The 17,792-nt window shown below is 36.0% G+C and overlaps 1 protein-coding gene across 1 annotated transcript in view; it reads right to left on the reverse strand.

The window, feature by feature from the left end:
* Positions 1-17,511, reverse strand: part of LOC6048531 (protein suppressor 2 of zeste) — a 95,771-nt gene extending 78,260 nt beyond the window's left edge. The window contains exon 1 of the mRNA XM_038262599.1: positions 17,205-17,511. The gene's annotated coding sequence lies outside the window, so the exon portion shown is untranslated. The remainder of the gene's footprint in view (positions 1-17,204) is intronic.
* Positions 17,512-17,792: the final 281 nt, after the last annotated feature.

The following is a 17,792-nucleotide window of genomic DNA, read 5'->3' on the forward strand; positions in this document are numbered from 1 at the left end:
GTGAGCCCATACATCCAATTGAAATGTGGTCAAAGACAAACTTATGGGAAATTGGATGAGCTTTCCGGTAAAAATATTTACGAGACTAAAAAACCAAGCCTGTCATAAAGAAATTGCCAAAAACCACAAAAAAACAATTTTTTCATCATTTTTATAACATATAACATAGTTCAATTTTAACTACAATGTTAATGAAGACTTGGGATGTATTGTTTACCTTTAAAAGGTCCTTATACATAAAATTGATACTAAAAGAACTATAAAATTTAGATGTTTATAAGAGATTGTGTTTAAAATGTACCTTTAATTTATTAAAATGTGTGAATTATTTGTTGCATATTTCAGCTATTTTTGAATTTAACGTTGAATATTGAAATTCTGTTTGTGTTTATCAAATAACCCAAAATTCTCTTTCTTAAAAATAATTAGATATTTTTTTTTTTTAATTTTGACTTGGATTCGAGCCAATCCTTATGTAAAGTGTCACGTCGATGCTCCGTATTGAACTGACTCGCGTTCGAACAAAACCATCGAAATTTTGTTATATATTAGGGTGGGTACGTTTTTCAAAAAGTTCTCGGATCAAGTTTTAGTATGGTTCCCCTTGTAGGGCATGCCCATAGGGACTTGTATGCCAAATATCAGCTCATTTGGTTGTAAACTGGCTGCGCGCATCAGGGTTAAAGTTTACATGGGAATTACTATGGGAAATTGGAACTTTTTGTTCAAACGCTCCTACAGGTCTGAAAAAATCACGCGCCAACTTCTGGTATGGTCAGGCCTAAAGGGAATGGTCTGGATAACACTTTTTCCGAAGAGAGCATATGGATTCGTTGTCCCTAGACCTGGCGCATCGGCAAACAATCCGATGTCTCCGGAATCAACGGTTTTCTCTCAAAAAGCATCAAATTTTCCTTAGCATGCTATGAAAGCTCGATGAACACCGCGACGCCATACGTCAGGCAGCTACCACGTGGGTGAGAAACGGCTGGAATATTCAATTGCAAACCTTCTGTTAATTAGAAAATGATCATTTCGAGTAATCCTGATATTATTTAGTCAAATTCAGAATCTTTGCATAGCAAATTTGTATTTTTTTGCAAATATTTCAACCAAAACCGAAACAGGACGGAATAGACCACATCCGGACAAAATTCGTTCAGCCAAAGCCGAGAAAAGCATGTGCATATTTAAGATCAACATCCCCACATACACATGCTATTTGATTCTGATTCGATAAGTGTAAATGAAGTTGAACCAAGGAGGTCAAAATAAAAAAGGCACATATTTCGACTAATTTCAAAGCTTATCCTCAATAAGGCAAAAATGCCAGTTTAAAAATTCATCCTAATTTTAAAACAATAATTTAAAAGAGTTGCAAAATCTTTCAAGCTATAAAAAAAGATGAAATATTTTTTAGGCAATTTAAAATAATATGCTTTTAATGCAATTTATTTAACTCACGCAACATTTTAAAAATCCTTAAATTTTTAGAAATTGAAAAAAAGTTTGTTAGGTACTGCTCTCAAATTATTATTTTTAGCTAGATATTATTTAGAAGGGTTGCTGTGTCTTTGGCTGCGTGGAATTTAAAATATTTTTCTAATTGATTTTGGAATTTTTATATAGCTGTTCAATTATTTTGCTATCCTCATTGAGGTAAGGCAATACTCCTGCTCTAAAAAATGACTTTTTGCATTTATTTGACATGTATTTCCATCTGCGCCAAATGCGTATTTGCTTAAGGGTCAAAAAGTCACCCTTCTGAGACAGTTTTGGAATTGGAAAACCAATACAAATAAGAAATATCGAAGAATAGATCCATGAAATACCATCGTTTTGAAAAAGTAAGGTCTAAAATTTTCACTAAATTTATTTTATGCTTCACGCTCTAGTGTAAAAGAAAACCTGTCAAATGTCCCAAAAGGTTCATAATTTATTACCGATATTTTAATCCAAAATAAGTAAGAAGTATTTTTTGTCATGCCCTTAAATATGTCTGAACGCTAAAAGCGTTTTGCTACTTAAAAGCTATTGATATAATTTTACACAAACAAATCAAAATAGTCCTTCCATTAAAAAAAACTAACTTAATCCACCTATGTGGTTGGAGCCTTCCTCACTTATTACCATCAATGGCTGTACACAAATTTCATCTATTTTTTAGATCTGGATTAAAAAGAACATAAATATCACTTAAGTGGCCATATCTCGAGACAGGGTTGCCAGATCTTCAATGTTTTGGACTCGTTGGAAAGGTCTTTTGATAACCTAACCAACGATGGGTCGGATAGTGGATCCGGACATAGTTTACATACATTTAAGTGAGTTCCGGCTTCCAAAAAGTACATCAATATCACTTAAGTGGCCATATCTCGTGACAGGGTTGCCAGATCTTCAATGTTTTGGACTCGTTGGAAAAGTCTTTTGATAACCTAACCAACGATGGGTCGGATGATGGACCCGGACATAGTTTACATACATTTAAGTGAGAACTGGATATATGTGAAAACACATTTTTATACATAACTTTTGAACTACTTATCGAAACTTCAATCTGTATAAAACTCGATCTATGGGGCCCTAAACCAAGTCGAATGCAACAAGTTCGGGTCAAATCGGTTCAGCCAGTGCCGAGAAAAATGAGCTAGTTTGTTGGTCACATACATACATACACACACACACATACACTCACACACACACACACACACACACACACACACACACACACACACACACACACACACACACACACACACACATACACACAGACATTTGTTCAGTTTTCGATTCTGACTCGATATGTATACATGAAGGTGGGTCTACGACGTTTTTATACAAAGTTCATTTTTCGAGCAGGATTATAGCCTTACCTCAGTGAGGAAGGCAAAATGGACAACTGTTACCAGCGATGGAATAATCATCATCAAAATAAAATCTTTGGATGTTCATCAAGAGAAAAAAATCCGAAGGGAGCATGGCTCTCCTCTCTCGCGCACGAAAGATCGGTAAAAAAAGTCTAAAAAAATCATCATCTTGATTATTCGGCGGAACACCTTTTTCACTACTACACTTAACGTCACACGTCGAAAAATGACCTGTCACATTTTGTAGATGGGCAATGTGTGTAAACAAAGTGAAATAAATATGTTTAAGTGGTGCTGTCAAGGAAATTCACAAAAATCATCAGCAGATTGATTTTTTTTGGAGATTTTCGGGAGTGATTTTCTTTGGCGTGATTTGCCTCCTCTCTCTTTCGCGAGTGAAGAAAGTTCGCAAGCGAAATTGATTTTTTCGCGATTATTACATCCCTGACTGTTACAAACAATTAGGCAACAGACAAAAGATGATTGCAGGATTGCAGGCTTAAATTATCTGAAAAAAGAACAACAACGAAAATAGTTAAGAGGCAGTATTTGTAGATTCTGCTCGGTTTGTTCTAGAGGTCGTATCGAGGTGCTCCGATTTGGATGAAACTTTCAGCGTTTGTTTGTCTATGCATGAGATGAACTCATGTCAAATATGAGCCCTCTACGACAAAGGGAAGTGGGGTAAAACGGGCATTGAAGTTTGAGGTCCAAAAAACATGAAAAATCTTAAAATTGCTCGCATTTCCGTAAAACTTCATCAATTCCCACTCTCTTAGATGCATTCGAATGGTCTTTCGAAGCCCTTCAAAATGTGCTATAGACATCCAAGATTGGTTTAACTTTTTCTCATAGCTTTTGCAAATTACTGTTAAAAATTGATTTTTTTAAAACCTTAATATCTTTTTGCAACAGCCTCCAACACCCATACTCCCATAGGTCAAAAGATAGGTAATTTCATGGACTATAAATTTACGGTATTAACTTTTTGGCCAATCGCAGTTTTTCTCATAGTTTTACGATTTTTCTAGAACAAACATTTTACAATGTTATTTTTTGCCCTGTAGGCCAAGAAGACGGCACTTTTTGGTCTCAATTTTGTCATATTCGGAATCCTCGGTCAATTTCACGTAAGTTAGAACTATGGGAGTTGTAATTTTGATTTAAAAAATAATTAAATAAAACCTTTTTGAAAAAAGAAATAGATCTTATTTACCCTATGATCAATACGTCAAATGCTGTATCAAGTAGGCGAAAACTTGTTTTACCCCTAATCCGACAAAATGCTAAATAATATTTTAATGAATTCTAAATGGCATTTTTTCCAATCAAATTCTAAATTCCAACACCTCAATCTAATGTAAATTTTTCTGAGGATTCCGAATATGACAAAATTGAGACCAAAAAGTGCCGTCTTCTTGGCCTACAGGGCAAAAACTAACGTTGTAAAATGTTTGTTCTAGAAAAATCGTAAAACTATGAGAAAAACTGCGATTGGCCAAAAAGTTAATACCGTAGGCTTATAGTCCATGAAATTCCCTAACTTTTGACCTATGGGAGTATGGGTGTTGGAGGCTGTTGCCAAAAGTTATTAAGGTTTTAAAAAAATCAATTTTTAACAGTAATTTGCAAAAGCTATGAGAAAAAGTCAAACCAATCCAGGATGTCTATAGCACATTTTGAAGGGCTTCAAAAGACCTTTCAAATGCATCTAAGAGAGTTGGAATTGATGAAGTTTTACGGAAATGCGAGCAATTTTAAGATTTTTCACGTTTTTTGGACCTCAAACTTCAATGCCCGTTTTACCCCACTTCCCTTTGTCGTAGAGGGCTCATATTTGGCATGAGTTCATCTCATGTATAGACAAACAAACCCTGAAAGTTTCATCCAAATCGGAACACCTCGATACGACCTGTTTCACATCGGTGAAAAACTCGCTCTTAAATGCAAGTTAAACTATTTAAAAAAGCAACAAGAAGAAGAGAAAACAAGAGAAGTAAAGTTTTTTGTAAAACAAAAGTTTACACAGGAAAAAATATATAACTGGCCAGTAGAGGGTTAAAAGATTGTGCCTAAGAAAAGTCTTCAAAATATGGTGGAATAACTTAAGTGTTTAAAGATAGTTAAAAAAATACAGAGCAGATTCGGTAATTCGAATGGAACTGCCTTCGAATTAGCGAATCCATATTCGCCTAAGTGGAACGACTGACAGCTGTCAACTGCATGAAACCACAGAGTAACTCTGTGATGTAACCACGTGCCCTGAAATGACGAACAAAGGGGTCGTAATGTGAATATTAGTTTGACAACTCAATTTTGACGTTTGAGTGCTTTTTAATTCGAATACGTTCGAAAAACTGAGCATGGTCACCCTATCAGCACTCCTCACCGATGATCCTTGGGCCATTGGCTCATCGAGGGGGAAACAATTTTGCATGAAATCGTTAGCACGAAGAAACACACACACTCACACACAAGTTGCCGCGCTAACGACTACTGACCAATCGACCGTTCGTTTGAGGCTCGTGTCCAAAAGCAAAATCAGCTAACAAGAGAGAAGAAGGTCCGATATTGGTTTCGAATCTGGATCCCGCTGGCTGCAGCTTCTGCAATCTCAGCTCAGCTCGGCGGCCTCGGAAGAAGTTTCGCGTCGTGTCGTGGGAAAACATGCACAATGCGAAAAACGGAGGATTGCGGTTTTTATGGCTCAATTGGTGTGCATCAGAAGGAGAGAGGGGATGCTGTGGTCAGATTTCTGCGAGGCTCCCTGCTGGGATCAGAATGCTATTTGTCCTCGAGCAAACGTTGCTGGAGGTGGTTTTTAGAAAGCATTAACACGACCACGGTGACTTTTGCGTTAATTAAGCACGAGTGTCGATTTCAAACCTGAAAAGTATGAACAGAGATTGTAATTCTCAGTTCAGGGGTATTGAGGAGGTACTGAGTTACGGAAACCTTGTTTTAAAGAATTCTAATCTGCATCACAAAGAATGCTTCAATCAAGCTTTCCATATCAGAGAGTAACTTAATTGCTAGTCCTGAGTAAGACTGACTGGTACAAAACGGAAACACCAGCTCCTCGCTAACGGCAGTAATCAATCGACAAAACGGCAAACATCCTTTCCCGAGGACCATCAATATGTTACAAAACACAAAACCAATTACAATCGCCGTTCCTTCCTGCTCTCTAGTGTTGACAGCAAACGATTTCACTCACACCCCCTCCAATAAAGTCTGCACCACCCTCATCAGCCCACGTGGACGAGTGTTTGCTTGCTGCAGCACAAGTGATAGCGAAGAAAAGCTGTTCTGAAAAATTCATGAGATCGAAACAGCGCACTAAAGTGGTTTTTACACTGTCGAAGAGGATTCGAAGAAGGGGTTTGAGGACCAGGAGGACACAGCCCGGTTAAAAGGATATTGATAAATCGGTTCGACTTCCGCCACACATTTATCTTCAAGGACCAATGCATACAACAGGGCCCAGAACAAATACTCACAAAGCTTCCACGTCCACGTGCGATCCCACTCACACCTAGTCCCTTTCTAAGGCTTTTTTTTCTTCCCTTCGATTCTTGCTATGTGTGCTGTTTTATGTTCTGTGAAGCTACAGCAGAGAGCTCTCTTCCTGTGTACGGATGAGTGCCAACGTGGCATGTGCCATTTCCTGTATTTGTCCGGAAGATTCCGTGGAGGTGGACCGCATTGCAGGAACAACATCAGATCGAATTTTATTTTAGGCTAAAAAATGTAAACTGCAAAATCACAAGTAATGATCCTGATTACAATACATCTGAGGAGTTCCATGTTTTTCCATGTAATTTTTCCCGCTGAATCTGAATCTGCCTTCAGAATTGAGCCAAAGTGTCAAAAAATCTCTTTTTGTTATATTTGGATTTCCTGATAATTTTACATAGAAACCCAAAATATGTATTGGAAATACACGTCAAATCAACTGAAAGCAATTTATAATGCACATTCCAGCTTTGATAATCTTTTCTATCCTGATTGATTTTTTTTAAATTGTAAACATGTTCAACAGTGTTTTGATTATACAAACCAAAGTTTCATTGGGGCAACGAATGTCTATTTCGCTTAAAGCTGCCGTAAATAAACGAATTAACAACAACATAAGTTTCATAAATAATATTTTTCCATAAATCGCTGTGTATTGAATTGTTCATTAGATTTATAGATTTTCGAGATAATAAATTAATTTTAAATTTGTACTAAACAATGTTTGTGAGCATAACATAAAAAAAACATTGATGTAAGAAGTGGTTTTTAAGATTTTCCTGCAAAAAAAAAAACAGAATAGAATATTAAAATAAAATGTATTTAAAAAATGTCATGATCTATAAAAAAAAGTTATTTTGAGCAAGCTTCTAAATGAAAACAATACTGCTCTTTTATTACGAGATTCTTCTTTCATATTAGAAACTTGAATAAGCATAAGCAATCTAATTAGTTTTATGTGTGTTAAACGTAAGCTGGGATATTTTGTAATAAAATGTAAACTTGGATATAAAAAATATTGCATAATCTTTAATTAAATAAGGGTCAGCCCAAATTTCGGTTAAGGATGACTCTTAAAATAGTAGTTTATGCAACAAATTGCAAAAAGAAATTTTTTTCAGCACGAGTTGTACAACGAGGTATACCGAGTTGAATAAATACGACGAGTGCTGAAAAAATCAAGTTTTGCAACAAGTTGATTACAATTTTTTTGTAATTCTGATAAACGCTTTTTGAATGGAATTTTATGTCAAGCATCCATTTGCTAAGTAAATTCATCGTTCAAAACAAAATATTGCAAAATGTTACTCTTTAGCACTGGTATTGAAAGGTATTAATTTTTTATTATATTAATTTTGGTAGAGTAAAATAGGTCACAGTCACAGGAAAATTGTGCAGTTCCACGACGGAATTGCAAAAAAGATATTTTTAAATTAAAATTGGTATTTAATGTAATGGGAAACATTTTCTTTTTGCTATTGATGTATTGATTGGTTCTGGAGAGTTTAATTAAACCATTCCAACTAGGCAAAAATACTTCATTTAAACCCCAGTTTACGATCTTTCTCCGAATTTCCCTCGTTTTTTTCGAACTTAGTATTATTTAGCAGAACTATAAATAAAAACATCCAGAAATAATATGTTTCATGGCAAAAAAAAAATAAAAAAAATAAATGCCATCCATAATTCACGTTGAATTTTTTTTTGAGATTCCATCACTTAAAATCCCGTGGAAGCTAGAGGGATACAAAATTGTAGGTATGAATATGGACTACACTGAAAAAAATGATACACGGTAAACAAAATTTTAGTGATTTTTTATTTCACTTTTTGTCACTAAAACTTGATTTGCAAAAAAACACTATTTTTATTTTTTTTAACTTTTTTTATATGTTATAGAGGACATCAAATGCCAACTTTTCATAAATTTCCAGAATGGGCAAAAAATTTTTGACCGAGTTATGATTTTTTGAATCAATAAAAAATTTTCAAAAAATCGAAATATTGGTCGCAAATTTTTTTCAATTTCATTTTTCGATGTAAAATTGAATTTGCAATCAAAAAGTACTTCAGTGAAATTTTGATAAAGTGCACCGTTTTCAAGTTGCACTGTATCAAAATTATATTACACTGATTCAAAAAATCATTTATATATATTGATTCAAAAAAACTCGGTCAATGATTTTTTGCCCAATCTGGAAATTTCTGAAAAGTTGGCATTTGATGTCCTCTGAAACATATCAAAAAATAAAAAAAAATTAAAATAGTATTTTTTTGCAAATCAAGTTTTAGTGACAAAAACTTAAATTAAAAATCACCAAATTTTTTTTACCGTGTATCATTTTTTTCAGTGTAGTCCATATCCATACCTACAACTTTGCCGAAGACACCAAATCGATTAAAAAATTCCTTTAAAAGATACAGATTTTTGAATTTTCACATATCATTTTTGTATGGACAGCTGCCAAATTTGTATGGAAAATTATATGGACAAACTAATGATGCAAAATGGCTTCTTTGGGCATACCGAAGGCACCAAAAAAGTTTCAGTCGGATTAAAAAATACAAAAAAAATAGAATGACCGAAATCTCAGAGAATTGCTAACTAACTTTTCAATAAGGCAAAACCTTGATTGTAAACAACAGTGACAGTTCAAGTTAAGTAGGATAAGATGCTTGTTTACAATCAAGGTTTCGTTCTATTGAAAATTTTTTTTTCCAATATATTTTCAAAACTTATGAATATATTTGTTTAACGGGAAATCCCGGAAATTCTTGGGATTTTTCCCATAGTTGTAATGTCAAGAGCAAAGTGCACGGGCTCGAAACTCAATTTCAATCTTCTAACCTGACTCGTGTTCCGCCAAAGCGAATCAAGCCGGGAAAAAGGGTGTGAAAACTCTTCCTTTTCCCGGGCTTGAAAATCTGTCGTTGGAATCTGAAAGAAGGCAGGCACGAGTGGTGTTGGTGGTGGTGGAAGGCAACAAAATTGAAAAATCACTTCAAGCGAAATCGTCTGATCTGGCAGTTTCGCCTCCATCCGTGGGGAAAATTCCACGCCGGCATTTCCCCCAGTTCCAGCCGCTTTTTGCGCTCTCGGGGCTGGTCGTCAATGTTGCTCGGTGTGAGTCAAGTTAGTGTACTTGATGGGAAGAACAAATAAACACACAAACGGAACCAGCAGCAGCAGCAGCTCACTTCACAAAACAAGAACGAGCAAACAAAAGACGAAGAGCCGAAAAGTCGGAAAGCAAAAGTCGATGGAAAGCTGATTGATCGGAACAGGTGGCAAAATTTACATACACACACACACACAACGCTTCGTTCAAGTTGGCATTAGGGAAGAAGAGGGGGGAAAACTTTGACGAATGCGAAATTGTGTGGGATTTTCCTGGAAGGAAGGAAAAATAAATGACCCCGAGCCGTGGAATTGGTTCCGATTTATGATGGTGGTGCGGTTTTGAGATCTTGATTGCCAACGGAGGGCACGATGATTAATGATTGAACGGGGTGAAATGTAAACAACTGGCTTGGTAGCACGCCCACGCTCTTTAAAACGACTTGACTCAAATGGATGGAGGGGAACGAATATTCATATTGGCATGAAATATTGCTTTTTGATCAAAGATCTATTTTTTAGTTATGAATCACCTATTTTTTTTTTTAGTTTTGAATTACTATTGAGATATTTTTATAGAACATCCAAAATGATTGAAAAGATTCAAATAATCATTTGAATTATGATTTAAAATGATTCAAATGATTCAAATGATTCAAATGATTCAAATGATTCAAATGATTCAAATAATTATTTGAATTATGATTCAAATGATGCAAAAGATTTAAATGATTCAAATGATTCAATTGATTCAAATGATTCAAATGATTCAAATGATTCAAATGATTCAAATGATTCAAATGATTCAAATGATTCAAATGATTCAAATAATTCAAATGATTCAATTGATTCAAATGACGCAAATGATTCAAATGATTCAAATGATTCAAATGATTCAAATGATTCAAATGATTCAAATGATTCAAATGATTCAAATGATTCAAATGATTCAAATGATTCAAATGATTCAAATGATTCAAATGATTCAAATGATTCAAATGATTCAAATGATTCAAATGATTCAAATGATTCAAATGATTCAAATGATTCAAATGATTCAAATGATTCAAATGATTCAAATGATTCAAATGATTCAAATGATTGAAATGATTCAAAAAAAATATTAAAAAATCAAACAATAAAATTTTTTTTTCTTACTTACTTTAACAATCAAAACATTCATCTGAGCTGAGCTCTTCAATCATTCCCATTCATCATCCAATTTTCACACGTCCAGTTAATCAGCTTATTCGTTTTGCGTTTATGTAACCGCTTTAATTAGTACTTCGACCCGAATCGATGACTAAACCATTCAGCGAGTGTGGCAACAACAGGCAGCTAATCCAACGCACGTTATGCTCTTGCTCTGTCTCACTCTTGCTTTTGCTCAATATAGGTCTGTGTGTGTGTGTGTGTGTGTGTGGCAGTGCGAATCGCTGCTAATTAGAATCACATGAGCCGGCTCGGACGCTGACTGACAGAAATGGTTATTTTTGCGCCTCTAACGAACGCTCTCATTTCGCTTGAACCCGAACCGCGAACCCTGGCTGACGTTGAATTGTGTTTCAAGTTGGTCTAAAAGCATTTGGCATAATGACTAAATGAATCATATGTCAAACGATCGTTGCAGTGAAATAGTTATTTAGATGAGCTAGATGAGTAAAGTTTCAAATGACTATTATGTCAAACGACTATGAGGTCAAACGACCATTATATGAAACGACAATTATGTGAAACGACTATTATTTGAAACGCAATAGTGTCAAATGAATATTATGTCAAACGAATATTATGTGAAACGACCATTATTTTAAACGACAATTATGTCAAACGACTACTATGTCAAACTACCATTATGTGAAACGACCGTTATTTCAAACGACAATTATGTCAAACGACTATTATGTCAAACGACCATTACGTCAAACGACAACCATGTCGAACGAGAATTATGTCAAACAACTATTATGTCAAACGATCATTACGTCAAACGACCATTATGTCAAACGACCATTATGTCATACGACTATTATGTCAAATGACCATTTTTTCACACCACCCTGAGACGTTGTAAGAGGCGCGAAGGGCACTTTGACCAGACAGTTTTAGCAGCACTAGAAAACAAAACGAGATCAACGCGGCACTAAACTCATTTTACACGCTTGTTTTTCGCTAATGACTGAAACTATTTGTTAGATCCTGTGAAGCGAGACTCTGTTAGTTTGACAGTAAGATTTAATATTTTTGAACACATTTTTTAGACAAATTTTGCAATGACTAAAACTAATGAGCAAGTAATTTAAAAGCTAAGTCTAAGTCGAAATAAAATAATCACCCCTTATTGTTCAGCGACGCTCAGTCTTGAGCGACCACTCTGGTGCGCGAAAACAAACGCTAATAATTGATTTACGACGCTTTTAAAAGCGCGCGCGCGAATATTAATTGAAAATTCCTTTTAATACACACCTTATGAGCGCGCTTCGAACCGCCGCCACCATTTACGATGTGGTTGTGGACGTATGGGCCGTCGTCGTACTTCATCATAAAGGCGCGAGGTATTGGCGATATTTACACACCCGTTTTGTTTGCCTTACGATGTGTGAAATTGAGCTTTGAATTTCGAGGTTTTCGGTAAATTAGAGTGAGCGTGCGGATTACGGAATCTGTGAAGTGGTGGGTTTTTTGATTGACTGTTTCGCAGCATCCAGTCGAGAGGGAAAAACTCTCAATTTAGTCGTTAAATCGTTTAGTGAACTGACAAGAGGATAAAACATGGCAACGGTAGATTCATTTTGAGGTCCTATAAAACTGTTTGAAATATTTTTTATGGTTTATGAAATTGTAGCTTCTTATCTAAACATTTTTTTCCATTTCAAAATGGTTCCATATATTAATGGTTATCTGAAAAAAAATTAATGAATTCATTTGAATATATTAAATATAATACATATCTTTTAAATTATATGCTACAGCTAGAGCGTCCAATTTTCCGTCCCGGGAACTTCCCGTAAAAAATATTTCCCGTGGCCCGGGAAATTTAAATTTGGTCATAAATGATAATTTTACATGGAAACCCAAAAAATGACCAAAACTCGATTTTTCGATACTTTGGCTAAATTCTGAGGGCAGATTCAGATTCAGCGGGCAAAACTACATGAAAAAATATATATTTGTACAATTTTCGAATTTCGTTAGGGTGGTCCCATATGATTTTCCCTTGAAAATTATACTTTTTCAAATGAAGATATCTCGAGTTTAAAGAAAAACACCTCTGAGATTTTTACAGCGTTTGTAGTGCTTGATCTCCTCTTTCAAATGCAACTTGGTGCTTAAAATTTGGCTTGCGCCATTTCGAGATATTTAAGTTTTAAATTTGCATCTTTTTTACTTTAAAATGGCTGTAACTTTTGACCCTTAAGTCCAAATTGACATGTCAGCAAATAAAAATGTTCATTTTTTAGAGCTCTAAAAGTGCTCTGCTTTTTTCTAAAACTTAACCCTGAATTGCCACGTTCAAAAAACTGATTTTTGAAGGTTTGCTCGGATGCTTGCTATAAATTTGGTGATAGAAGGCGTAGATTACGAGATAAAATTTTGGTGTCTTCGACAAAGTTGCTTGAATTGGCAAGCCCAACAACTTTTTAGAAGACAAAAAAATTCCCAAAAATATTCCTGTAAAGTTAGATTTTCAAAATCACCCTAATCGTGAACCACCCTAATTTTAAACCAAACCAAAAGTTGCCCCTCTCCATTTGCAACAACTTTTCTGAAGACACCAAAGCTCCAAAACTTAACCATTTTTCGGAAAATCCATTTTCCACTTAATTTTGCGATCTGGACCACTGTGCAATGGATGTTAGAAGGTTTAACATGAAAAAATGAAAGAGTGGTAGAGGGATGATGACAATTTATCGTATAATTTAAATCATGTTTTCTTTCTATGAAAAAAAAAAGTTTAACAAAAGTCAACTATAAACCTAAAAACCATGTGGAAAAAAGCATTGAAAAAATTGAAAAACTGTTTTGTATTGTTCAAGAGGTGCCTGAAAAATGCAAACATAGTTTTAAAACTTGCTCTAAATAAAGTAAAACAAACACGAGAAGTTAGATTTTTATTCGTTTCAACTTAATGTGTCAAACCATACTCTCTCAAACTGGTCACAGAAGCAAGTTTTAAAGAAACATTTCATCAAGCGTCCATGGCGCGGTGGTAGCGTGTCGGATCAATAACCAAGAAGTTGGTGATTCAATCCTCGTTCTGCTAAGTGTTTTTTTGTGAAATACAATCAAAAAGCCGTCGGTAATGTCGATAATTGTCGGTAACGGGCAAAAATGTCATACCCCTATATCGCAAAAAATGCATGAGGACAGTTTTCATGCAGATTCTGATATACTTTCATGCAGCCATGCATCACAATCATGCGACCGCCGTTTGTGTGTTTTAGTTGATCTTTACACTTATTTTAGCCATTAAAGTCGCTGTCGTATTCAATTTTAATGCAAAATATGTTTCAGGACCCAGATTAGAACAGTTTTAATAAATTTAAAATTTCCCGGGAATTTCCGGGATTTCTCGGGAAATTGTTTGAAAATTGCTCGTTTCCCGGGAAATTTGTAGCCCCAGGAAATTGGACGCTCTAGTTTGAACTGTTTCAAATATTTAAGCAAAATGACAAAATTATAAAGAATAATTACTTGCCATTATGGTTGCAAGTAAGCTATATTTAAACATGTGAATAAGGTGCAACAAATTGAAAAAGTGTATGTGAAAACATGAAAAAACTAAAAAGGCAAAAGTTAATTATAGGAGGTGGTAGAATAAGCCAAAATGCTATAGAAAACCAAACAATATAAATGCAAAAAATAATACAAATAATAATTTAATTGATCAAGAACAAAAAATTAGAAAAGTCAAGTTTTTCGTAGAACGAATTTGCTCAAAATGACCTCTAAAACATGTTAAAATCCAAAATTTAAAAAATCGGGCATTAAAAAGTAATAAACAAAGGTTAGAAATCGAATTCCTTTGAATTCATTTGATTCATTAAAATTTTATGAAGAACTGTGTCAAATCCATACTACATTATTCACCCAATATATTTCCAATATCTACGTAAAGATGATATTTTCTTCTTTCAAACTTTCTGATACAATAGGGTACTACAAATATATTGACTTCGTTTTAAATCAGTCTATAATCAATACTTTAGGGAAGGAAAATAATTATATTGATGGTTCTCGTATTTTAAAGAGATATTCAAAGTCTTCGAAATAATATTCGGTGTACCGTTAACTGGTGAAATACTGGCCCTGAAATGTGTAGTGAAGACCTGGGTGCTGAATAGTGGTTCGCAAAACGGCCTCAATTTTGAACTGTCAAAGTGGAACCAATTTACTATTCGCCAAAAGAAGAGAGTATTGTTATCGAGCATTAAATTATTTTTTTTGCAGGAATGAAAAATGTGTGGCTTTTGAGGATCTGGAGTTGAAGTCAAGAAATCTTAAGAAAATTGAAGGCGAGATCGTCATTTTGTATAATGAATGGAAGTTGTTTATGGAGTCGATGCGGTTGTATCCATGCAGAAGCTGTCTTTATTGTTTGATTCCGTTTGAAAACCCGGTATAGTGAAAATTTTCTCTGCTTGTTGGATCAGCTTCGCTAGAATTAGCGATGTTTTTTCGCTGGACCAGGAAGAGCAGCTGGATTCCAAAATCAGTCAGGGAATTTATCTGCGACATCGCAGAATGACACTCTCGCCGCAGTTCTTCGTCACCCGTAAAAAAGAAAAACCTCTACTAACTGTTCGAAACACGACAATTTTCTAGTAAAAATGTCAAAAACTAGACAAAATAAAACAAATACTACTGATTATAAAACAGCTCATTTACCAATAAGAAAAAAGTTATGCTTGTGCTTGAACAGCCTTCTACTTTGTAGATGTAATTAAAGTGGGATCATTCGAAAATCACGTTACGCATTCTCTCTATTCATCACCCAGGTGAAGAATGATAGTGTAAAATCGAAAAATTCCAATACCAGTTAGTATTTCCAAGATTATATTTTTTAGATTGCGCACCTCATGAAGAAAAGTTACTAATTCCCGACTTTTTCCCGAATTTACGTGGATTTTAGACTATTCCCCGACTTTCCCGATTTCTCGACTTGAGTGGCCACCCTGGAATTGCAGTGGTGATTAGCGAAGACTTATACATGAAAATTACTTAAATTTATAGGGCAAGAAGTAAAAGAAACAAACAGGAGCGAGAATGGGATTCAGTGAGCGGTTTCCTCTCAAAGGAGATGAACTTTGATTGTTAGAATGAATCAACGCAATGTTATGCTTTAAAGCGTTCAGTTTGAAAGATTTTGGAGGACTATTTTCATGCAACATGTTGCATATCCTGAAATTTGAAATTGATTTGTATTTAATGAAGAAATTGGGAAAACAAATTTTTTGCAATTCCGTCGTGAAACTTCTTACTTTTCCTGTCATTCTTGAACGACGAAATAGCCTACTTTTCTGTACCAAAAATAACAGAATCGAATAGCAACACTTTTCAAAATAAATGCTGAAAAGTTCTACTTTTCAGCACTGAAATGGGTGCTGAAAAGTTTAACTTCTCAGCACTTGTTTCGAAAAGTAACACTTTTCAACATTTTTTTGATTTAAACGATTTATTGACGAAATACATGAAAATTCGACTTAAAATTTCACTCAATGGGTGTTTTTTTAAATTGCAAAAAATGTTGTATGGAACTCGTTGCAAAACTTGATTTTTTCAGCACTCGTCGTATTTATCCAACTCGGTGAACCTCGTTGGATAAATGTACGACTCGTGCTGAAAAAATCCTCTTTTTGCAACTTGTTGCATGAACTACTATTACACTCAACCCCCGGTGGTTGGTCACTTTTTCGTTTGACACTTTTTTAGTTTGTACCCCGTCGGTTGGTCAAAGTCAAACTAAAAAGTGACGAATTTTCACATTTTACACGGCGCTCACGCACACTATCAAAACAAATTTTTGGTAGTGTGTGTGAACTCCGTGTAAAAGGGGTGTCAAACTAAAAAGTGACCCCGTTCGTTTGACAACAGTTGGTGTCAAACCATCGGGGTTTGAGTGTATGTGATTGTCTAGTAGCATGCGTGCATTAAACATCAAACCAAAAGTAATATTCAATCTACCTTAATTCCATATCCAATAACATGCTAATCTCGTTACAGAACGCTTCCCGATCCCCCAAATCCACCCGGTAATTGATTGAAATTATTCAATTCCATTATCATTGCCGACGACGACTCATTCCTCTTCGCATCAGCTCTATTCGGGTGAAATCCAAAAATTTAAAGTTCAACCCGAATGCCGTGGCGCGAGACAAAGAGAAGAGCGGCGCTGTGGTGCGCGCACGAAGCAGCAGCAAAAAAAAAGAGATTACGCGTACGGAATAACAACTCTGCACGACGACGACGAGGCAATATTAAAGCGAAAGTATGCCGCCACCGCGGCACTCTCTTTTCAATCCCGCATCGACAACGCAGACAGACATCGGGCCGGGCGCATCACGTGTCGGCCGTACGTGCGCACCAGCACAAACACAGCGAAAGACGGGCGAACAGCGAGACGACCAGTGACAGTCGGCAGTGTTGGAAGATTGCAAAATCTGTGAAGGGTGGGAATATTGGGGGTTTTACAATGGACTTACCGAGAAATTTCCTCGAGATCAGTTGTGTAATCCAAAAGGTAATCCAAATAGGGTCTGGCAACACTGCATTGCCAAAAAAGGGAACACGCACAAACACTCGCGCCCGCGGTCTAATTTATGCCGTAATTAATAGCGTACCGTACGCACGACAGTTACCGAACTCTCACCCTATAAAAAATCACTAGAGAACCTCTCGCCCGAGAGATCGCGCTCACCGCTCACTCGCTCTCTCTCTCTCTCTCACGCGATGATTTTCGGCGGAAATCCCCGGCGCAAAAACATGACCACTCTCGCTGAAAACCAGTACTCGACTAAAGCGCCGCACACGATCCGCCAAGGCCTTATCATCCGCCGTACAATCCGATTCCGCCGAAGAAACTGCCAACCCCGCCTCGGGGCCTCGGCACGGGCTGACCGCGCCTCCTTTTTCGCTCGGGACCAATCTATAGCGATAGCGGACGACGAGGCGAACGAAGCCACACGAACGCCGGGCCGAAATCCATTTTGTACCGTGCCCTCTTCGGGTTTTGCCTCTGCCCGTTCGGCTCGGGTCCGCCTTTCGTTCGGGGCCCGAAGCGGGCACGAAGT

The sequence above is a fragment of the Culex quinquefasciatus genome, chromosome 3 (genome assembly GCF_015732765.1).
Source record: "Culex quinquefasciatus strain JHB chromosome 3, VPISU_Cqui_1.0_pri_paternal, whole genome shotgun sequence".
Classification (NCBI taxonomy): domain Eukaryota; kingdom Metazoa; phylum Arthropoda; class Insecta; order Diptera; family Culicidae; genus Culex; species Culex quinquefasciatus.